Source organism: Nerophis ophidion, linkage group LG05 (assembly GCF_033978795.1).
Source record: "Nerophis ophidion isolate RoL-2023_Sa linkage group LG05, RoL_Noph_v1.0, whole genome shotgun sequence".
Lineage (NCBI taxonomy): Eukaryota > Metazoa > Chordata > Actinopteri > Syngnathiformes > Syngnathidae > Nerophis > Nerophis ophidion.
In genome coordinates, this window is record NC_084615.1 from 34,812,400 (window position 1) to 34,838,494 (window position 26,095).

The window sequence follows — 26,095 nt, forward strand, 5'->3', positions numbered from 1 at the left end:
ACTTTAATTACGTCTCGTAACCTGTATAATAATCAAGCTGTAGTGACATTGTTATTGTAAGAGCAAACACTGAGGAACTCTTTTTCTAGCGTTGTAACACATCGTTTTGCCATGAATTGATTAACGTGGACCCCGATTTAAACAAGTTGAAAACTTATTTGGGTGTTACTATTTAGTGGTCAATTGTACGTAATATGTACTGTACTGTACAATCTACTAATAAAAGTTTCAATTAATCAATAAAAAAAACCCAACATGCTACACCGTTAGCCGTAAGCTAGCTACAGCAAGAGGTAAGCGTCAACAGCTGAATAGCTGTAATGCAAAACACTGCAATAGGACAGCAATCTGTACTGACTGAAAAACATGAACAATCATATTACAGTAGCTGTAAAGTATTAGACCACATTTCATGTTTTGTTTATACACGGTGATCTGCTGTATGTATAATAATCAATATTATAGTGATTCAGTTGATGGTTATTTGTCTGTTTGGTCCAGCTGTCTGTGGAAGTTTTTTTTCCAGTCGAATTTAGGTAAGCACACCATTTATGTTAGCATAGCTTGGCTCCAAGTTCCACATTTACACAGTCAAGTCACGCCGACCTCACTTTTTTGGCTACCGTCTGTTCCAACGATTCAGTCTCTTATTGTGATTGCGTCAAGGAGCAGTAGTTCATCCTCTGTATGTTCAGCTTAAAAAAGATAAGGTGGTGAATCCTCATTTGTCCGAAAATAGCCGTCTTCGTTGTCTCTTACCAAGTGTCCCATGATTAGAAAACACTCTCGTTTGTTTCCAATAGTAGGAACACACATTTATTGCAGGAAGTCGGAAGTGCACTGCCATTGAAATGCAATAAATGCGCTGAGGAATTAGTTCAAACAATGCTTAAAATGACCAAAATACGGTAAATATTGTACATATTACCTATTGTTATGAACATGTCTGTTACTACATTATATGTAGATTTGCAGTGTGTATATAAAACATTGATGGAGGGTTTTGAAGTTGTCTTAGAGCAGGGGTGCCCACACTTCTTCTGCAGGCGAGCTACTTTTCAATTGACCAAGTCGAGGGGATCTACCTCATTCATATATATCATTTATATGTTTTTATTTATGAAACATACGTTTTTGTTAACATATTAAAGTTTTTTAATGATAAAGCAATAATGTTTAACACATATAGAGTCATTTCTTTCATGAAGATAAGAATATAAGTTGGAGTATTACCTGATTCGGATGATTTGCATTGATTGGAATCAGACAGAAGTGCAGATGACGTCGGCATTTTCAAATGGAGGAGAACAAAAGTCCTCCTTTTTGTCCAATACCACATGAAAGTGTTTGGTTTTTGGCATCTTATTTGTCCAGCTTCTATACTCGTTTTTATACACTTTACAAGAAATCCATTAGCTCCGTAGCTTGCTAGCTTGTGCACGCCAGCTTTCTGAGACTCTTATTTTGTTAGCGCAGGCAAGAGGAAGCAGCGCTTTTATTGTGAAGATAGGAACTGTGCAGTCGGTCTTTAGAGTTTTGACAGCTGGTACGTCGCGAGAGTCTGTTGAAATAAAAAGTGGTCCTTGTCTTCCTGTCTATCATCTTTTCTTAATAATGAGCTCGCAGCAGCCAGCGTCATCTCACAAGACCCTCGGGTGTCGTGAATGTCAATCAAATGACAAAAGTGACGTCTTGGTGAAGATTGATGATCGCTAATTTTTAGGTCTATTTTTTTAAATGCCTGGCTGGCGATCGACTAACACACCCTCCGCGATCGACCGGTAGCTCGCAATCGACGTAATGGGCACCCCTATCTTAGAGGCTACAATGGTGACTCCGATTAGCCGCATTTTGCAAGCGTTTTTTTTTAATCATCATTAGAATCCTTAAAAAAAAAAAATGTGTATTGAAAACGATTATCTCTCATGATGATTGCGAACAATAGGCAAAATCCCGAAAAAATTAACATACCCTATTGAAATTAATTGAAATCAATTAATTTCAATAGGGTATGTTAATTTGAAATACAAGTTTTGCGTTAAGAAAAATTAAAAAGCAAATCAAGATAAATTCAAATTATTCTGAGCAAGAGCAAGGCAAGAGCTGCAGGTATTTAGAACAGTATTTACATTTTCAAATGTATATTGGATATGAAACTGAGCGTTACGGAACTTTCAATTGACACAATTAAATTGGGACATTCAAGCCGTTTATCTTTTTAGAGTAAATAAGACAAGGAAAAGACGGAATATATTTCCTTCTTTAATACTGGAAAAACATCCCACAAGTTGTCGGTGTCACTGGGAATTAAACTGTGAATAAACAAGAACATGAAAAATGGAAGTAAAGCAGTTGCTTGGGAGTCTGTAAAAGAAATAACAACTGTAATCTCTGAGTGAAGCCGGGGGTGAGAAAAACATCATCCATCTTTGTCCCAGCACTCCAGCTCTCTGTCCATTATCGCAGCCGCACATCCCACAACCCCTCCGCCCCCCCCGCTCCTCGCCCTCTTTGCTCCCCCAGCACACACATTGCTTCTTCTTGGTTCAAGTCCATCTGAAGAGGCAGAACATCAAACTAAAACAACACAAAGCGAGGTTGCGGAGAGTGCAAATACCCAGCAGGGAGTGTAGGGGTACAGGATGCTGTGGACAATAAGAGAGAGTTATGAACATGTTTATTGCAGTGGAAATATTATTATTAAAAATAATTAAAAACAAAAGAGAACGCAGTCCTTTCTGATACTTGGTGACAAGAACATCCGACGGGAGGAGGGATTTCTGCAAAATAAGACTAATATTCAGACACAGCATGGTTTAATGGCCTGGAAGTTTTCTTTTCTACAGTATGATGGAGTTTATTGTCTGGAACGTGTACACACACACACGCACGCATGCACACGCACGCACGCACGCACGCACGCACGCACGCATGCACGCACACACACACACACACACACACACACACACACACACACACACACGCACACGCACACACACAGACATTTATCTGCATATAGCATGTGATGGATACATGTAAAAGTTGTCGGTTAAGTTAAAAGACTGGATGGTGACAAGAACGCCCAAAAGTAATCTTGAACAATGTTTCAAAGGAATGTTTTGCATGAGACATGCACCTGGGGATAGGTTGATTGACAATACCAAATTGGCCCTAGTGTGTGAATGTTGTCTGTCTATCTGTGTTGGCCCTGCGATGATGTGGTGACTTGTCCAGGGTGTTGACTGCCTTCCGCCCGATTGTTGCTGAGATAGGCACCAGTGCCCCCCACGACCTCAAAGGGAATAAGCGGTAGGAAATGGGTGGATGGATGATGATGGCAAGCGATATTTGTCATTTGCACACCTTTTATATATATTTTTTAAAATAATATTTATTTATTCATTTGATATGGAAATCATAATACAAGTACTGAGAAAACAGACACTTTTTTTCCTTCTACCTCCCTCCCCCCCAAAACAAATAAATAAATAATAAAAAAATAAAATAAAACATCACAATAAATAAATACATATCCATCCATTTCCTACCGCTTGTCCCTTTTGGCTTCACGGGGGGTCGCTGGAGCCTATCTCAGCTGCACGCGGGCGGAAGGCGGCTTACACCCTGGATAAGTCTCCACCTCGTCGCAGACAAATAAATATATATATATAAAAATAAAATAAGAATAATATAAGCAAAAGCTAATAATGAGGTAGAGCGTCATTCAGCTTCTAGTCTGCACCAACTCATTTTAGGTTTGTGGATCCAAGAAGTCATTTTATCTATGTTGGCTGTCAAATAGTAAAATCTTAAATTAGGGAGTGACAAACCACCTACAGACCTGTGCTTCTGTCAAAATTCTTCTTTTTTTAGCGCAGGTTTGCCTAATGTTGTGGCCGGTCGACAGGTGTATAGACAACATAAAAATCAGACACAAACGAGATGTGAAGGAGCGTCAATAGTTGTCCATTCTAGATCCCTTTAAAATAATTAGTTTGAGGGTCAGTATAAACGTTTGGGTAACTGTACAGGCAATGTTCTTGGTCATATCCGTCCATCCATTTTTCTACAGCTTGTCCCTATCTGGGTTAAGGCAGGGTACACCCAACACAGACAGACGACCATTCATACTCACATTCATATTTAGTGTTTCCAATCAGCCGGACAGAACCCACGCAGTCACGGGGAGATCATGCAAATTCTACACAGCCAGGACCTTCTCGCTGTGGGGCATGAGCGCTAACCACACTGTGACACCGTGCTGCCTAGTTATATACATTAAATATTCAAAATTAAAAAAAAAAAAAAAGTTAGGATGTTAAAGTACAATAAAAAAAACTAAAATAAAATGTAAGGTAAATGTTCAGTTCAGTTCAGTTTCAGTTTATTTGCAATATGCATACCATACAATGTAATGCATCACATATTTCCAGTTGTTGCATTACAGCATATCTAAAAAAGAGTAGGAGGAAGCAGAGCTTCTTTAATCCTACCCCTTTTCATTCCATAGCAATTTTATGCCATTTCCTTGTTCTCTGTAATAGAACAGTGAATAAATAAATAATAAATAAATAACATAGTAAGTAAGCAAATATTAATTACATAACTAATCTTTATCTCAAACGGGAAAAAAAAGGATGTTCATCATAATTCTTGTTCTGTGTACTTTGTAAACACTTGTAGTTTGAACAGTCTCTTTAACTGAATCATATTTGTGCTTTGTTTGATTTCTTTGGTTAATCCGTTCCATAATTGAATTCCACATACAGATATGCTGAAGGTTTTAAGTGTTGTACGAGCATACAACTGTTTTATATTACATTTTCCTCTGAGGTTTTATTTCTCCTCTTTTGTTGAGAACAATTGTTGTACATTCACGGCTAGCAGGTTATAGTTTGTTTTGTTCATAATTTTAGCTGTTTGTAAATTCACTAAATTGTTGAATTTTGATTGAAATGATAATAAGGGAGGTCTTCCTCCCCTGACCTAAACCCTATTGAGAGATTGTGGAACTCTTTTTAACACATTTTGAAGCCAAACTTCAATTTTACCTCTTTAAATATTTTTTTTTTTTGAGTTTTTCAACATTTGATCTCCAACAAAACTTCTGTAGTTTAAAGGAATTAAAAAAAAAAAAAAAAAAAAAAAAAGGCAGATAAATGTGCACCCAGTGTATTTGTGTGCATCACTAGGTGGTAGATTTCCAGAGCACTGCTCTCTGTCACTCTGAGCGAATCTTTAGTTTATAAACAAAAGAGCGGGACACTGCTCAGTTTTCTATCTCCCATTGAAGCATTTGTGTGTGTGAGCCTCCTGCACTCCACTAAATCCTGGACTGCATCCCCTCTGCTTCTCCTCTTACTCCTCTTACTCCCAGTTTGCCCACTTGAGCCTCTGGTGTGTCTGCTTGGCTAAAGCTGTAAAGTCTAGCCACATCACAGAGAGTCAAAATAGTCACGCATAAACAAACTTTTACAACTAAGATACACACAAACAGTTGATATGTTGAAAGTGTGTTTGCTTGACACAAAAACAAGTAAAGTGTCGGTTTTCTTATGCCAAACCTTTCATATGATTGGGACTTTAAAGGAAGTTGTCCTACAAATGTAGCCTATATTAAATTAAAAAAAAAAAGCACAGAAACGAAGTCAGACGTTAGTGGTGGGAAAAAACTATAGATATGTTGATATATCGCAATACTTTTTCTAACAATATGATATAGATTTTTATGTATTAATATACATTTTTATTTCCTTTAACGTCATGTTTTGGGCTGATTGTAAATACAACTTTTGCTCAATAAAGTAGGTAAGTCAATTTTATTCATACAGCACATAAAGTGCTTCACATGGGTAAAATGCAAGCAGTATGATCAAAATAAGCATGATGCAATAACAGACATTGCACATGAAGTAATACATATGGTAGTAAAATAAATAATAATCATTTATATATAAAATAATAAAAATTATAACGGAATATTACTGAAACACACTCTTAAATGTGTTTTTAGTTTAAAAATGTCTACAGAAGGGGCAGCTCTCAGCTCATGAATGTTAGTTATGAGCACGGCAGTGCAAGGAGTCAACAGTTAAAAAGCAAAGGACATTTTGACATTTAAAAGGGTTGTACAATGCAAAACTCACATTTATTGCTGGTAGTTCCTCTACACCACTGGTTCTCAAATGGGGGTACGCGTACCCCTGGGGGTACTTGAAGGTATGCCAAGGGGTACGTGAGATTTTTTTAAAAATATTGTAAAAATAGCAACAATTCAAAAATATTTTATAAATATATTTATTGAATAATACTTCAACACAATATGAATTTAAGTTCATAAACTGTGAAAAGAAATGCATCAATGCAATATTCGGTGTAGATTTTTTGTGGACATGTTCCATAAATATTGATGTAAACAATTTCTTTTTTTGTGAAGAAATTTTTAGAATAAAGTTGATGAATCCAGATGGATCTCTATTACAATCCCCAAAGAGGGCACTTTAAGTTGATGATTACTTCTATGTGTAAAAATCTTTATTAATAATTGAATCACTTGTTTATTTTTCAACAAGTTTTTAGCTATTTTTATAGCTTTTTTTCCAAATAGTTCAAGAAAGACCACTACAAATGAGCAACATTTTGCACTGTTACACAATTTAATGAATCAGAAACTGATGACATAGTGCTGTATTTACTTCTTTATCTCTTTTTTTCAACGAAAAATGCTTTGCTCTGATTAGGGGGTTCTTGAATTTAAAACATTTTCACAGGGGGTACATCACTGAAAAAAGGTTGAGAACCACTGCTCTACACTTGCGCTTATAGCAGACCTGGGAAAATTGGGGCCCGTTAAGCTTTTCATTTTGGCCCGCCGAATATTCACAAATCATTTTTTTAGATCTTCAAGATGGAAACTGTAGCTGCCATTATGATGTGCAGTGATGTTTTCAAATGACCGAAAGTCTTCAACTATACAAAGTCTTTCAATGGTTGGAATCTGCGCTTTTGCATGATATACTAGTTACTATGGTAATCTAACTAGTTACGATGGTAATCTAATTAGTTACTATGGTATTCTAAGTCACAGCAGCTCAGACGAGGCACCAAGCAGTTTGGGTAGGGAGCGTTTCCACAGAGTGTTTCCAGAGCCGCCGGCCTAAAATGAGGGTGTCCGGCTGTCCCGGAGATTTTTACAACAAAGTTCTAAAGCTTAGTGATGTATCAGATGTATCAGATTGTAGGTGAGTTTTGTTTACCCCTCGCATTCATATTTTTCTGTGTCTGTTACATTTTTCTTGCGTTTCGCTTGATTGTAAAATATGTCGCTGGGGTGGGGGGGGGGGGGGGGGTTGGGGGGCTTGTGACATTTATACGTTTTCAATATTCAGTGTTTTATCGTTCATAGTTAATATTGTAAATCCCACATTCTTTATTTCCATGTACATTCTGGGTATCTCATTCAGTAAAAATGTTTTTTTAATTCCATTCCATTCCATTTTTAAGGCGGTCTGTCATAAAGTTTTTAGCATTCAATTAGACATTGTGATGTTTTGTATTAGTGTTCCTAAAAATAGATATGTATATTTTTTCTCTAAATTTGGCCCCCACAGTTTAAATAATTGCCCATGTCTGGTTTATAGTAACAATATCGCTAATACCTGGTTAATTTGCAGGTCACAACATGTACATTTTGGCAGTTTTTTTAAGGGGAATTTTGAGAGCAATAGATTACTCTCTTAGCTACACTGCCCTGTGGCTCAGTAGATCTTGTAGTTAGAGTGTCTGCCCTGACACTGGAAGGTTGTTTGTTCAATCCCGGTCGAGTCATACCAAAGACTATAAAAAAATGGGACCCATTGCCTTCCTGCTTGGCAGCTCAGCATAAAGGGTTGGAATTGGGGGTTAAATCAACAACTGATTGCTGACCGTGGCACTTGCTACTGCTCACTGCTTCCCTCACCTATCAGGGGGTGAACAAGGGGATGGGTCAAATGCATAGGACGCATTTCACCACACCCAGTGTGTGTGTGACAATCGTTTGGACTTTAACTTTAACATTTAACTTTTACATTGTTAGTCACCTTGTGCTTGCCATACATTACAAATTAAAATGCATACAAAAAGAAAGACATACATGTTCTTGTCCTACATTGAGGGTTGTGAAAGATAGGCAAATTCCAAAGAAAATTGCAGTTCCCCTTTTACATGGTAAAAAAACTTAATCTACTTTCTGTACAAGAGCAATACATGTAAAAGGGTCATCTGACTTGTATTGTTTTTGCCTCAGTTTGTCGAAATAATAATAACTGTCATCTAGTGTACATTTATAGAAACTTGTATTTTAGGCTGCATTTTACATTTATCATTGAACTATATATTGCCATATATCATCATATCAGAATACTGCAATAGTGTATTATATTATTGACTAACTATAGTTTTGAAAATGTTTTATTATTATTTTCATACCAAATGATATTTTGCTAGGATCTATTTGAATCAAGAATCGTGCTGAATGGAGAATTGATTTTGAATCGAATCGTCACCCCAACAATCAGAATGCAATTTTAATCGTGACTTGTTTTAAGATTGACATCTCTAATTGTTGTACATATTATATCGGGAAGTCCTTTCCAAGTCTAGCCCTACAACACTTGTGATTTTTTTGTGTGGTCACCCGACTTTGTAGAAAGATTCTGTATGCAGATTTGTTTCGTGCAACATTTGGTCGTATGATACCTAGAGCAGGGTCGGCAACCCAAAATGTTGAAAGAGCCATATTGGACCAAAAATACAAAAAACAAATCTGTCTGGAGCCGCAAAAATTAGAAAGCCTTATATACGGTATGTCTTAAAATGAAGGCAACGCGTGATGTAAGTGTTTGTATTAGCTATGTATTTGGATTTGATGTTGTCCGTGTTTGAGAATATCTGCTTGCACAGGTATTTGTTTTGTTTGCCAGGCACCACGCCGTGCTGAAAGAAACGTGTGTCGCAGGCTGACGCAAATCTTTGTTTGACAGAAGTGTTGAAATGTAATATTTATTCTACACATTTTTACAACATTGGAAAACTAGTGTGTGAATGTTGTCTATCTGTGTTGGCCCTGCGATGACGAGTGGCGACTTGTCCAGGGTGTACCCCGCCTTTAGCCCGAATGCATCTGAGATAGACTCCTGCACCCCCCACAACCCCGAAAGGGACAAGGGTAGAAAATGGATGGATGGAAACATTAGTGCAACAGAGGCTTTACAGAGGATGAGATAACGCCTGGAAATGACTGTCTTAGAATGGCCAAAGGTGTAGATGTGTGCGTTCAAGTTAAAGGAAACGGCAGGCTGTCTTCTTCTAACGGATTTATTACAATCTTTGGTAAGCTAGGTAATGTTTGTTGTTTTGTGGAACAACATGGTAACGTTTGCTGTGGTCTGTGAACAGCATGATAATGTTTGCTGTGGTCTGGAACAGCATGGTAACCTTTGCTGTGGTCTGGAACAGCTTGGTAATGTTTGCTGTGGTCTGGAACAACATGGCACACAAACAAATATCACAAATGCAGCCAATATTACATACAGGTAATGTGTCATGAGACATGCAAATATAAATTAAATACTATGAGGACATAAGTAAAGGAAATTAAATGCCCTCAAATACACCTACAGAACGAGGCATAATGATGCAAAATGTACATACAGCTAGCCTGGATAGCATGTTAGCATCAATTAGCTTGCAGTCATGGATTGACCAATATGCATGATAACTACTCCACACAAGTCAATAACATGAACAAAACTCACTTTGTGCATTCATGCACAGCAGAAAACGTTTGGTGGACAAATGAGACAAAAAAAGCAAAGGCTAAAAACACGTCTTTCTGTGGCTAGCATCGGAAAATTGTTGTACATGTAATCAAATTACGATGAGTTCAAGGATCGCTGAAATTAATAGGACACAAACAGTGCCTTGCCAAATACTTTCATCAGTGAAGTATGTTTGATACAAACAGTGGGATTTCTAACCATTAGGAAAGTTTGTGTCATGTTGTCCTACTAAAAACAACCATATTAAAACTAAACTATTTCCATTTTCACACATCCCTGAAAGAGGTCTAGGGACCCACGAGGGTGGCGCTAAAGAGCCGCGGGTTGCTGACCCCCGACCTCGAGGGTTTACAAAAACCAGGGCAATTTTTGTTGAAAACTGAATCATACAAAAAGTGTGGCAAACAAAAGGTATGGTTTAGTTTGCAGTGGCGTACGAGCAGAACTTTGAATACAGCCTTTGTATTGGACCTATTTTTTTCCACTTGCACAAATGTAGGTTAATGATCTCACTCCATGCTATCTTCGGAGTTAGCTCTCCCAACAACAGAGCACTGATACAGACATGCACTCGTTATCTATGTCTTGCACTATCAGAGCCCAGGAAGGCAGATACAGCTAGGAGTAGTCCCTAAACGTACCACGTTACGCCTCCCTGCATGCGTCCCAGCAGAGGAGCTGATACACCCCAACATAACCTGCCAATATTACCGGATGAAGCAAACGTCCACTGCTGATATTCCGGGATGTGTTGACTGCTCTGATACAAAGGCCAGCGCCCAGGCGGAGACATTACACACATGCCCCTCTGCCTCCCTTTTACTCCTTTCAGAGCCCCCACCCAAACCCATGATGAAGACACCTTCTTGACTACTTATTGTCCCGCCTCCCAAGCCTGATGCAAAGGGAACAAATGTGTACAAACATTTGACTTGCGTGCGCACATACTGTACGCACACATAACTGCAAGCCCAGTAGTAATATGTTATGCACGTATAAATAAACATGACAGTAATGTTCAGCTGGTGAGAGGAAAACTAAATGATGGCAAAGACTCGATATCAAATATTTAATCCTACTTTATATACTGTATTATTTGAGGCCTGCAAGTGACGATCTGTGTTTTTGTTATTCCAGAATATGTTCTTCCTTTTCATCGTTTGATGTCACTATCCTGTATTTTGCCTTAATACATGTTTATATTCATTAATCAAACCTTATTTGTAAAGCGCTTTTCATACATAAAATAAATGCAACGCAAAGTGCTTTACAAAGTTCAAAACAATACTCCAGTGACCCAGATCCCCCATTATCACATATGTACGCACGGACATACATACACAACGCACGCACGCACGCACGCACGCACACACACACACACACACACACACACACACACACACACACACACACACACACACACACACACACACACACACACACACACACACACACACACACACACGCGCACACGCACACACATTTGCAAATAAATGGACAAATGATTGCAAGGCTGAGTACAGAGGAAACATGTGAGTAAACACTATCACAGGAGCCATCTGCGCCATGAGGTCATCAGACCATGGCCACCAGGACGCTGACACAAAAGTGCCCTCACAAGCACGTCCAATAACCCCTGAGGCAGATGGCTCATCTGAGGAACATTGGGAAATAAAAATCATATACAATTTTTAAAATAGTAAGAACCATGAGTAGAAATAAAGAATAAAATACTTAAAAATGCACGTTTCTAAACTCCCTATTGAATTATGAATATACATTTACTTTTGTAAATGTACAGTGCATCTGGGGCTTCACGGTGGGAGAGGGGTTAGTGCGTCTGCCTCACAATACGAAGGTCCTGCAGTCCTGGGTTCAAATCCAGGCTCGGGATCTTTCTGTGTGGAGTTTGCATGTTCTCCCCGTGAATGCGTGGGTTCCCTCCGGGTACTCCGGCTTCCTCCCACTTCCAAAGACATGCACCTGGGGATAGGTTGATTGGCAACACTAAAATTGGCCCTAGTGTGTGAATGTGAGTGTGAATGTTGTCTGTCTATCTGTGTTGGCCCTGCGATGAGGTGGCGACTTGTCCAGGGTGTACCCCGCCTTCCGCCCGATTGTAGCTGAGATAGGCGCCAGCGCCCCCCGCGACCCCGAAAGGGAATAAGCGGTAGAAAATGGATGGATGGACAGTGCATCTGGAACGTATTCCCAGCACACCCCATTTTGTTCTGTTATAGCCTTACTCCAAAATCACATGTACATAAGTATTCACAGCCTTTGCTCAATACTTTGTTGATGCACCTCTGACAGCAATTACAGCCTCAAATCTTTTCGAATACAATGCCACACGCTCGGCACACCTATCTTTGGACGGTTTCACCCATTCCTCTTTGCAGCACCTCTCAAGTTCAATCAGGTTGGATGCAAATTGTTGGTTTTCATCCAAGATGTCCCCCTCCCCTTCCACATCCCACCCCCCGGATCGGAAATAATGTAAATAATTACATTTATATACTATGATGATTAACTTGAGTGATGACTGTATTATGCTGATAGTGTATATTTGTACCATGAATTGATTAACGTGGACCCCGACTTAAACAAGTTGAAAAACTTATTCGGGTGTTACCATTTAGTGGTCAATTGTGCGGAATATGTACTGTACTGTGCAATCTACTAGGTTCACTACAAACCCCGTTTCCATATGAGTTGGGAAATTGTGTTAGATGTAAAAATAAATGGAATACAATGATTTGCAAATCATTTTCAACCCATATTCAGTTGAATATGCTACAAAGACAACATATTTGATGTTCAAATTGATAAACATTTTTTTTTTTGCAAATAATCATTAACTTTAGAATTTGATGCCAGCACCATGTGACAAAGAAATTGGGAAAGGTGGCAATAAATACTGATAAAGTTGAGGAATGCTCATCAAACACTTATATGGAACATCCCATAGGTGTGCAGGCTAATTGGGAACAGTTGGGTGCCATGATTGGGTATAAAAGCAGCTTCCATGAAATGATAAGTAATTCACAAACAAGGATGGGGGGAGGGTCACCACTTTGCAAGCAAATTGTTGAAGAGTTTTAGAACAAGATTTCTCATCGAGCTATTGCAAGGAATTTAGGGATTTTACCATTTACGATCCGTAAAATCATCAAAAAGTTCAGAGAATCTGGAGAAATCACTGCACGTAAGCCATGATATTACGGACCTTTGATCCCTCAGGTGGTACTGCATCAAAAACCGACATCAATTAGTAAAGGACATCACCACATGGGCTCAGGAACATTTCATAAAACCACTGTCAGTAACTACAGTTGGTGGCTACATTTGTAAGTGCAAGTTAAAACTCTACTATGCAAAGCCAAACCCATTTATCAACAATATACTGAAACGCCACCGGCTTGGCTGGGCCCGATCTCACCTACGATGGACTGATGCAAAGTGGAAAGGTGTTCTGTGGTCTGACGAGTCCACATTTCAAATTATATTTGGAAACAGAGGACGTGGTGTCCTCCAGAACAAAGAGGAAAATAACCATTCGGATTGTTACAGGTGCGAAGTTCAAAAGTCAGCATCTGTGATGGTATGGGGGTGTATTAGTTCCCAAGGCATGGGTAACTTACACATTTGTGAAGGCACCATTAATGCTGAAAGATCCATACAGGTTTTGGAGCAACATATGTTGTCATCCAAGCAACGTTACCATGGACGCCCCTGCTTATTTCAGCAAGACAAGTGTTAAACAGCATGGCTTCTTTAAAAAAGACTGCGTGTACTTTCCTGGCCCGCCTGCAGTCCAGACCTGTCTCCCATCGAAAATGTGTGGCGCATTATGAAGAGTAAAATACGACAGCGGAGACCCCGGACTGTTGAACGACTGAGGCTCTACATAAGAAAAGAATGGGAAATAATTCCACTTTCAAAGCTTCAACAATTAGTTTCCTCAGTTCCAAACATTTATTGAGTGTTGTTAAAAGAAAAGGTGATGTAACACAGTGGTGAACATGTCCTTTCCCAACTACTTTGGCACGTGTTGCAGCCATGAAATTCTAAGTTAATTATTATTTGCAAAAAAAAATAAAGCTTATGAGTTTGAACATCAAATATCTTGTCTTTGTAGTGCATTCAATTGAATATAGGTTGAAAAGGATTTGCAAATCATTGTATTCCGTTTATATTTACATCTAACACAATTTCCCAACTCATATGGAAACGGGGTTTGATCGATCAATCAATCAATCAATCAATCAATCAATCAATGAATCAATCAATCAATCAATCAATCAGTATAATAAAATGTTTTTGTAACATGTGTCCCTCAAGTTAGAATACGGAGTATAAAAATGCAAAAAGTATATTTAAAACATTTTAACATTTTGTTCAAATGTAATATTAACAAAAATAGGGTCAGTACGCCTAACGAAAATCCAATGTATAAATACAGGACACAATTGACTGCAAAAGCACATATTTATTTCAGCAAAATGTCTTTCACATTCATTTGAAGACAGATTTAATTAATACAATTTAAAACAATTAAAAAATGGAAAACTAGAATGAGTTACCTTTCCCGCTTTCCTAAAATTAAACTTGACTACGAATTACTGAATAATCATGTTTTGTTTTGTTTTGTTTAGAAATTTTTTTACATATACTGTGTTACTTGTTATCCCAACTATACTTTTAGGTTTATTTTCTTATAAAAAAAAAAACCCAAAACAAAACAATACACTGTAGTTAAAATTCACACTTTAATCATGTCTCTGGATTTTCACTCTGTCATGTTACCCTTACACATTACCCCCCTCTGACAAATGTGAACAATTCTACAAGTTACATGGTTAATTCTCTGTAGGCCAAAAGTAAATTATTTTTCTGTATAGCTGATGATACTTCACTATTACGAGGACTGATAGTAAAATCTCAGCAAAGTTCTGTTACCTAAATTATTGTGTTGATGTTATTAGTTTTTGTTTTAATGATTGGCCCTGCAATGAGGTGGCGACTTGTCCAGGATGTACCCCGCCTTCCGACCCTGTAAGGGACAAGCAGTAGAAAATGGATGGATGGATGGATCTTATAAGTGTCCACGGGTTATTAGCATAAATGCCATGTGCCTTCCTTTCATGTATTTGCTAACCCTATGCTTAAAAACTCACACTTGTTACTTTCAATCTTGTTACTAATGAGTCATGCCCGACTTATAAGCCTTATACAAAAATAAAATAAAGTTGCCTGAAATGGATCAATACACATTTTGAGTAGTTTAACACTTGTATTATCAGATTTAGAGTTGTAAAAAGACGCAAATGTAAGTTTTATTTGGAGAGCATCACGACAAAAATGGCACCTAATGTCTTTGTGTCCAGAGTTTATGGCTGACCTGGGCAAATGTGGCCCGTTGAGCTTTTCAATCTGGCCCGCCGGACATTCCCAAATCATTTTTTTTAGATCTTTAAGATGGAAAGTGTAGCTGCCATTATGATGTGCAGTGATGTTTTCTGATTACTGTAAGTCTTCAACTATACTAAGTATTTCAATGGTTGGAATCTGCGCTTATGGATGATATACCAGTTACTATGGTAATATAATTAGTTACTATGGTCATCTAATTAGATACTATGGTAAATTATGTCACAGGAGCTCAGACGAGGCACCAAGCAGTGTGGGCGGGAAGCGTTTTCATAGACGCGGAAGGAGATTTTCACAACAAAGTTCTAAAGCTTAGTGATACATAGAATATAATAGAATGAAAAGTACTTCTTGGGGGGAATTCAGCAAATATCAGGTATATCAGATTTTAGGTGGGTTTATTTTATACCTTTCGCGTTCATATTTCACTGTTTGCTGCATTTTTGTTGCATTTCACTTGATTGTAAAATATGTCGATCGAAAGCCGGTGTGACATTCATATTTTGTCAATATTCAGTGTTATATCGTTTGTAGAAAAATGTAAAATTCATTACGTTTTTAAGGCGGTCTGTCATAACGTTTTTAGCATTCAATCAGGCATTATTGTAAGGTTTTGTATTAGTGTTCCTAAAAATAGATATACCGGGCCCCAGACACATTTTTTTCTCTAAATGTGGCCCCCGAGTCAAAATAATTGCCCAGGCCTGGTTTAGGGACACCCTGAATTCCATTTTTTTCTAGCTTTTTCTTTATTACCAATACCTACAATCATGTGCTTTAACCATTCTGTTACCAAATATGGTTGCCGTCAAAATAATACAATCAAAATGTAGGTAAAAACACGGACATGCAGTGGCAGGTCCAGTGAATGATGGCAGTGGACGACCTTAGCGGCACCCTCTCACATGACATTTCCACCTAATCTGTGTTTTCACGAGAGTGTGTATCAGTCGTCCCATGAGACACACACATAATGCTACCGGAGGCCAACAGGAGATGACTAAGGGGTGAGATGTGACTTGTGATAAAAAGCGGCTCTGACACACACACACACACACACACACACACACACACACACACACACACACACACACACACACACACACACACACACACACACACACACACACACACACACACACTTGTCCATAGACACAGACACACAGATCTCCAGGGACCCCCGACAATCCTCTGAACCCCAAGACTTAAGGCAGGAAGCAGACAAGTGCCTTTGTGTGTGCGTATTAGCTTCATTAGTGTGTGCACGTGTTTGTTTGTACGTGCGACTGCGAGCCAAGCTCCGGTCCACTTAGTAGCAGAGGACAGACGCTGAAGCATCTTGCCTTCGTGCTCTAATTGCAAACAGATGTGCGCCGGCCCCTTAGCTGTGTGCTCAGGGTAGCATTGCAAGCTAAAACTACAGTAATGTTGAAAAGCAGTTACACACAAACATGTCCCGATACCGAAAGGTATTTCAATACTTTTCGGTACTTTTCTAAAAAAAAAGGGCACCACAAAAAATTTCCTTATTGGCTTTGTTTTAACAAAAAATCTTACGATGCATTAAACATATGTTTCTTATTGCAATTTTGTCCTTAAATAAAATAGTGAAAATACAAAACAGATTTTCTTTTATTAGTAAGTAAGCAAACAAAGGCTCTTAATTTGTCTGCTGACATATGCAGTAACATATTGTGTCATTTACCATTATATTATTTTGTCAAAATTATGAAGAGCAAGTGGTAGAAAAATGAATTATTAATCTTTTTGTTCATTTATTGTTAATATCTGCTTACTTTCTCTTTTAAAATGTTCTATCTACACTTCTGTTAAAATGTAATAATCACATATTCTTCTGCTGTTTGATACTTTACATTAGTTTTGGATGATACCACACATTTGGGTATCGATTCGATGCAAAGTAGTTAGAGGATCATGCAACGGTCATAATTTAAGTCGTCATGTGTCCAGGGACATATTTACTGAGTTTATAAACATAATATACATTTCAAAATAAGGAAAAAAGATTTCGTAATGCTAAAATAAATATCGATGTAATCATAGTAGTATCGACTCGATACGCTCTTGTACCTGGTATCATTACAGTGGATGTCATGTGTAGATCCACTTATGGTGTTTGTTTACATTGTGACGCCGGTGAGATACGGTGTTTATTGAAGCATGTTCCTCGTCCTGCAGGGATGATACTTGTAAGAAACGTACATTATTTGTCGCCATGGAGACGAGGATTAGTGATTTAGAAGAAGCTAAAACACTGCCGTCTGCGGCTAGGCGTTAGCCCTAGCTAGCTCACCATGTCTGAAAGCACCTCTTCCTGAGGGCATTTCAGTGTTATATCTTCACCTTTATTGTTAGTTTTTCAGCCATAATGCGTCCGTTCTCCCTTTTCTGTCTACACACTGTGTCTGCTTGTAAGTACTTCGTGATTGTGCGCTGCCGAACATGCTCCTCTGCTCGATGCGCCGTCATGCCCGTTAAAAAAAAGGTGGGGCGGCGACCGGTACTTTTTAGAGGCGGTATAGTACCGAATATAATTTATTAGTATCGCGGTACTATACTTATTAGGGCTGCAAATCTTTGGGTGTCCCACGATTCAATTCAATATCGATTCTTGGGGTCGCGATGCGATTATAAATCGATTTTTTCGATTCAACGCGATTCTCGATTCAAAAACAATATTTTTCTGATTCAAAACGATTCTGTATTCATTCAATACATAGGATTTCAGCAGGATCTACCCCAGTCTGCTAAAATACTAGCAGAGTAGTAGATTTTTTTTAAAAGCTTTTATAATTGTAAAGGACAATGTTTTATCAACTGATTGCAATAACGTAAATTTGTTTTAACTATTAAACAAACCAAAAATATGACTTATTTTATCTTTGTGAAAACATTGGACAGTGTGTTGTCAAGCTCATGAGATGTGATGCCACTGTGACACGATTGTTCTTTTTTTAAATTTTTTTTCATAAATGTCTAATGATAATGTCAATGAGGGATTTTAAATCACTGCTCTGCTGAAATTATATATAATATTGATACTGTTGTTGATAATATTCATTTTTGTTTCACTATTGGTTTGTTCTGTGTCGTGTTTTTGTCTCCTCAATTGCTCTGTTTATTGCAGTTTTGAGTGTTGCTGGGTCGGGTTTGGTTTTGGAATTGGATTGCATTGTTATGGTATTGCTGTGTAGTGGTTTGTTGGATTGATAAAAAGAATAAAAAAAAAAAAAAATCATTTTTACATTTAAAAAAAAAAAAAATCTATTTAAAAAAAAAAAAGAGAATCGATTCTGAATCGCACAGCGTGCGAATCGCTATTCGTATTCGAATCGATTTTTTCCCACACCCCTAATACTTATACTGGTATACCGTACAACCCTAAAGTGTTCTCATTATTGTTTTGTTTTTTATGAAAACGGCAATAAAACCAGGGTGTTAATTGGAAGAGGCCGATAAAGGGAGTGATTATTTTTTTTAATTCAAGACTATGGCCTTGTTCACACTGCAGGTTAATTACGTGTCAGCGTGAACAGTGCAATTCCGAATTGTTTATCTTCGACTCAGGCCTCTTTCGTATGTGGATATAATGTATTTGCGATGCGTCCTTAATGTGAACAGTACTGCGCTCAGGTCACATTCTTTCGACCAGAACATCATCAAAAAGTGATAAGCGTTTACAAAATAAATAGTTGACAAAGGAGCCGAAAACGGATGAAAATAATGTTTTAGGAACTCGCGTGAAAGTTCCACCACTCTCCCATTTCTCCGACTGCTCGCCCACAGACACAAGCTTCAAGCAGACATAGATCTTCTATGTGCAATAATTCAGGTCAGAAAACGTTGACTTTGATTGCACAAAATCCTGGAAATTGCCACAAATGCGCCAGTACTGACGTACTGGAAGTCATGTTTGCTTCCGCAAACACTGAAGTGTGTGCGATGTTATGTACGCATGTGAGTCAGATTGCATTGATATTAAAAATTGCATTTTTTGGGTAAAATGTGAACGGCGGCTAAAAAGATCGGCTTTGACAAAAAAATCTGAATTGGACATACCACTCTGCAGAGTGAATGTAGTCTAAGTGTCCCACTAAGAACCGGCGTCCTCTGCAGTGAACATTTGTTTGTAGTTTATTTTGTGACAGTTACACATTTCACAAAACAATTGGCCTGTTGTGCATGTCCAACAAAAGTCTACTGTAGAGGACGTAGGCTCTCAAAAGGATTTTTTTCTTTTTACAAAACACAGTAAAGTTTTTAGGTCTTGTTGATAAATGGCTTTCGCTTTGCATAGTACAGTTTTAACTTGCACTTACAGATGTAGTGAAAAGCTGTAGCTACTGACAGTGGTTTTCTGAAGGGTTTTTGATGCAGTGCCGCCTGAAGGATTGAAGGTCACAGGCATTGCTGCAGACGTGCAGTGATTTCTCCAGATTCTCTGAACCTTTTGATGATATTACAGACAGTAGATGGTGAAATTCCTTGCAATAGCTTGTTGAGAAATGTTGTTCTTAAATTGTTCGACAATTTAAAGTTAAAGTTTAAGTCCCAATGATTGTCTCACACACACACTAGGTGTGGTGAAATTTGTCCTCTGCATTTGACCCATCCTGTTGATCACCTCCTGGGAATTGAGGGGAGCAGTGGGCAGCAGCGGTGCTGCGCCCAGGAATCATTTATGGTGATTTAATCCCCGATTCCAACCCTTGATGCTGATTGCCAAGCAGGGAGGCAATGGTTCCCATTTTTTTATAGTCTTTGGTATAACTCGACCGGGGTTTGAACTCACAACCTACAGATCTCAGGGCGGACACTCTAATCACTAGGCCACTGACTAGGTTTGTTCAGGCATTTGTTCACAAAGTGGTAATCCCTTGCCCCATCCTTTGTGAATGACTGATCATTTCATGGAAGCTGCTTTTATACCCAATCATAGCACACAACTGTTCCCAATTAGCCCGTTCACCTGTGGGATGTTCCAAATAAGTGTTTGATGAGCATTCCTCAACTTTCTCATTCTCGTTTGCCACTTGTGCAATTTTTTTTGAAAAATGTTGCAGGCATCAAATTCCAAATGAGCTAATAACAAACTTTTTCCACTTAGAACGTTACGTATCTTGTCTTTACTGTCGATTCAATTGAATATACTGTAGGTTGAAAAGGCTTTGCAAATCATTATATTCTGTTTTTATTTACGATTTAAACAACGTGCCAGTTCCACTGGTTTTGGGTTTTGTACTTTAGTAACGACATTTAGTGCAAAGAGTTAGCATACAGTACATGATTTGGCCACTGACATATGCAGTATTTATTATATTCTGTCATTCATGGTTGTATTGTTTTCTCAAAACTATTATTAGTTTACTTGCTAAATAACTGTTATTTTGGTTATTTTCTGATATAACATGATTCTATCTACTAAGGTTGTTAAAAATTAACCGAAGCAACTGGATATCCGGTTTGAGAAGTGGCTGGTTTGGCTACACCGGTTACAGCCCCCCTCAATCGATAAGATCCAGCTGTAAATCCTTTGGTTAATCGAGTGTAGACACATAAACCAGTCATCGCGCCAAACAAGAAATCAGTTGACGGTTTTTGTCTTTAAAAAGACACGAGAGTCGGGGTTGTCCATGAAAAAAGTCACGCGCTTATTACAAACCCCGTTTCCATACGAGTTGGAAAATTGTGTTAGATGTAATTATAAACGGAATACCTGCGGCGAGGTGGGGACTTGTCCAGGGTGTACACCGCCTTCCCCCGGATTGTAGCTGAGATAGGCTACAATTGAATGCACTACAAAGACAAGGTATTTAAAGTTCAAACTCATAAACTTTTTTTTTTTTTTTGCAAATAATAATTAACTTAGAATTTCATGGCTGCAACATGTGCCAAAGTAGTTGGGAAAGGGCATGTTCACCATTGTGTTACATCACCTTTTCTTTTAACAACACTCAATAAACGTTTAGGAACTGAGGAAACTAATTGTTGAAGCTTTGAAAGTGGAATTCTTTCCCATTCCTGTTTTATGTAGAGCTTCAGTCGTTCAACAGTCCAGGGTCTCCGCTGTCGTAGTTTACGCTTCATAATGCGCCACACATTTTCGATGGGAGACAGGTCTGGACTGCAGGCGGCCCAGGAAAGTATCTGCACTCTTTTTTTACGAAGCCACGTTGTTGTGACACGTGCCTTGGCAATGTCTTGCTGAAATAAGCAGGGGCGTCCATGAAAAAGACGGTGCTTAGATGGCAGCATATATTGTTCCAAAACCTGTGTGTACCTTTCAGCTTTAATGGTACCTTCACAGATGTGTAAGTTATCCATGCCTTGGGCACCAATGCACCCCCATACCATCACAGATGCTGGCTTTTGAACTTTGCAACGATAACATTCTGGATGGTTCGCTTCCCCTTTGTTCGACAATGTCGAATATTTCCAAAAACAATTTGAAATGTGGACTCGTTAGACCACACTTTTCCACTTTGCATCAGTCCATCTTAGATGATCTCGGGCCCAGAGAAGCCGGCAGCGTTTCTGGATGTTGTTGATAAATGGCTTTCGTTTTGCATAGTACAGCTTTAGCTTGCACGACAAACTGTATTTAGTGACAGTGGTTTTCTGAAGTGTTCCTGAGCCAATTTGGTGATATCCTTTAGAGATTGATGTCGGTTTTTGATACAGTGCCGTCTGAGGGATCGAAGGTCACGGTCATTCAATGTCGGTTTCCGGCCATGCCGCTTACGTGGAGGGATTTCTCCAGATTCTCTTAACCTTTTGATGATATTATGGACCGTAGATGTTGAAATCCCTAAATTTCTTGCAATTGCACTTTGAGAAACCATATTCTTAAACTGTTTGACTATTTGCTCATGCAGTTGTGGACAAAGGGGCGTACCACGCCCCATCCTTTCTTGTGGAAGACTGAGCATTTTTTGGGAAGCTGTTTGTATACCCAGTCATGGCACCCACCTGTTCCCAATTAGCCTGCACACCCGTGGGATGTTCCAAATAAGTCTTTGATGAGCATTCCTCAACTTTATCAGTACGTATTGCCACCTTTCCCAACTTCTTTGTCACGTGTTGCTGGCATTAAATTGTAAAGTTAATGATTATTTGCAAAAAGAAAAAAAGTTTATCAGTTTGAACATCAAATATGTTGTCTTTGTAGCATATTCAACTGAATATGGGTTGAAAATGATTTGCAAATCATTGTATTCCGTTTATATTTACATCTAACACAATTTCCCAACTAATATGGAATCAGGGTTTGTATGTTAATTAAGTCACTAGAGACCATAATAGACATAGATATATGTTTGTGTTGTTGTTAAAAAAAAACATGCGAGTCACGGCTGCCCGCCAAATAATTACCTGCAAGATACGTGACATCAACACCCCGGACCATCTCTGGGCTGTGCCGCCCGTCAATATTGTAACATTTCAAGGAATGGAGGCTCAGAGAGATTCTCAGTTTGTTTTTCTTTATTTCACAACATGGAACATTCTCAGACAATGGGCTCAATCTCTGTGTCCCGCTCTCGTGAAAATTAAAACATAAAAATATTTCGCATACTATCTTACATAAAGTAGTAAAAGTAACATAGTAATAAATAACTTGATTAAAAAAATATGCCTTTAAACCTTTTTCAAAATATCACCAGTCTCTCCAGTCCTGAGGACCTCTGGCTGGCGGCTCCACAGGTGGGGGCCATAGTGGCTAAATACTGCCTCACTGTGGGTCTTTGGTCTGGTATTTGGTAAACATTAAGGTTTGATGCTTGAGGACCTTAGGATCCGTGAGACTTGATTTGGTAAAATCAGGTCAGATAAATAAGGGCCATTAAGACGTTTGAAAACTCATAATAGATCTTTAATCGACCCTTAAGCGGACGAGGAGCCAATGCAGCGATTTTGAAAGTAATGTAATGTGATCCCGCCCTCCGGTCCTCGTCAATATGCGTGCAGCTGAGTTTTGTAATAATTGTAGAGTTCTGATATTATTTTTGGGAAGACCAGAGACTTGGGCAATACAATTGTCTAAACGACAGGAAATACAAGCATGCATTGGCAACTATGTGTTGGCCTGAGAAATAAACTGGTGGGCTCTGGTTATGTTCTTAGGATGATAAAAACCTATTTTTGTAGTATTTTTGATATGTGGAATAAAAATCAGCTTGGAGTCATAAATCATGCCAAGATTTTTTACAGACTGTGTTAGTTTACAATTTTCTAATTTTGGTAAAAGTTTCTCCCTCTGGTCTTCACGGTTTATGACTAAAACCTCTGTCTGGTCCTAGTTGAGTCGTAGGAAATTCCCCGCCATCCATGACTTGATGTCTAAAATGCAGTTAAAAAAGGGTATCTACTATACAAGCATGTATCACCGATGTAACTGGAATCTTCTGATGATGTTACCGAGAGGCTGCGTGTAAAGATAAAAAAAAATAGAGCCTAAAAATTGAGCTTTGGTGAACTCCACACCTTATTTTATTGGATCCTGAGGAACACATATCTATTCTGGGGCGGTGTGGCTCGGTTGATAGAGCAACCTTGCCAGCAACTTGGGTGTTCCAGGTTCGACCACCGTTTCGGGCATCCCAGTCACTGGCATTGAGTCCTAGGGCAAGACACTTTGCCCACCTGCTCCCAGTGCCACCACCACTGGTATAAATGTCACTTAAAGATGTAGATCAGGGGTGTCAAACTCATTTTAGCTCTGGAGCCGCGTGGAGGAAAATCTCTGTACACACGGGGCGCACTATTAAAATCATGGCATTTACAACTAAAAAATAAAGACAACTTCGGATTGTTTTCTTCGTCTTACTTTGGTCAAAAATAGAACACACACATTCTGAATATATTACAATAATAATATAGAAAAACATACCAGCAGTGGTAAAATGTAGATCCATGAAAGTGAATAAATGTTTATAACTGAATACATTTACATATGCATAAAAATGTGTTTTCTTTGGTATTTTTTATTTTTTTTATGAGTTAAGTAACGTTTATGACAACCTTTTTCCAAAACACGATATAGAATGTGAGATATAACAGGATAATGCATACATTTATCATTTGTTTTCAAAACGGTTACAAAAAAGAGGGACCCCAAAAATTTACTGTGGGACCCCATTTAGAAACTTCTTAGCGCCAACACTGATGGAGTATTGGTGCGTGCAAAACAGCAGCAGGCAGCTGTGGTCTGCGGGCCGGTTCTAATACTAATGAAATATCATCCCGGGGGCCATAGATAATTCATCTGGCGCGCGGGCCTTGACTTTGACACATAGGATGGAGATAGTATCAATCAATCAATCAATGTTTACTTATATAGCCCTAAATCACTAGTGTCTCAAAGGGCTGCACAAACCACTACGACATCCTCGGTAGGCCCACATAAGGGCAAGGAAAAATTCATACCCAGTGGGACGTCGGTGACAATGATGACTATGAGAACCTTGGAGAGGAGGAAAGCAATGAGCGGGTCTAACATGATACTGTGAAAGTTCAATCCATAATGGATCCAACACAGTCGCAAGAGTCCAGTCCAAAGCGGATCCAACAAAGCAGCGAGAGTCCCGTTCACAGCGGAGCCAGCAGGAAAACATCCCAAGCGGAGGCGGATCAGCAGCGCAGAGATGTCCCCAGCCGATACACAGCCGAGCAGTACATGGCCACCGGATCGGACCGGAATTGAGTCACTAGAGGAAAACTTTATATAAATAGGATTCTCTTCACTTACTGTACATAAAAAACATATGTATGTGAGATAAGAGCAGAACCAGTTAAAAAAACTACCAGATAAGTATAATAAAATGTGATGGTCTACTTTGTTAGAAGTGACGCTTACAGGAGATGCACCACATCCAACATTGTGCTGATGTGTTAATTGGAAACACACCAACAGCCAAATGGAGTGACCAACATTTTAAAGTGCTCAATGTTATATTAATGTAAACATCATCAACATTAGTAGGTTGCCTACAGCGACGATTGTTTTTTTGACCCAAGGCTACTTCGATACCCCTGCAGTTATTTAGCTTTGTAGACAATGAACCCCGCAACAATCAGCAACTCAGCAATTGATTGAACAGAGGCATTAATTGGCTCCTCTCTGAGCTTCCACCTTATCGTGGTAGAGGAGTTTTCGTGCCCCAATGATCCTAGGAGCTATGTTGTCCGGGGGCTTAAAACCCCCCGGATAGGGTCTCCCAAGGCCAACAGGCCCTAGATTAGGGCTCTGACAAAGAGCAGCTCGAAGACCATTTATGAAGAAGACATATCAAGGATCCAGATTTCCTTCGCCCGGACGCGGGTCACCGGGGCCCCCCTCTGGAGCCAGGCCCGGAGGTGGGGCACGATGGCGAGCTCCTGGTGGCCGGGCCTGTTCCCATGGGGCCCGGCCGGGCACAGCCCGAAGAGGCAACTTTGGTCTCCCGCTCCCATGGGCTCACCACCCATAGCAGGGGCAATAGAGGTCGGGTGCGATGTGAGCTGGGCAGCAGCCGAAGGCAGGGCACTTGGCGGTCCGGTCCTCGGCTACTTAAGCTAGTTCTTGGGACGTGGAACGTCACCTCACTGGGGGGTGGGGGGGAGGAGCCTGAGCTAGTGCGCGAAGTAGAGAAATTCCGGCTGGATGTAGTCGGACTCACTTCAACGCACAGCAAGGGCTCTGGAACCACTTCTCTCGAGTGGGGCTGGACTCTTCCAGTCTGGCGTTGCCGGCAGTGAGAGGTGACGGGCTGGGGTAGCAATTCTCGTTTCTCTACGGCTCAAAGCCTGCACGTTGGAGTTCAACCCAGTGGACGAAAGAGTAGCCT

The 26,095-nt window shown here is 39.3% G+C and overlaps 1 protein-coding gene across 2 annotated transcripts in view; it reads left to right on the plus strand.

Annotated features, from left to right (window-relative positions):
• Positions 1–26,095, plus strand: part of tbpl1 (TBP-like 1) — a 91,335-nt gene that overhangs the window by 13,665 nt on the left and 51,575 nt on the right. The gene's annotated exons all lie outside the window — the stretch shown is intronic.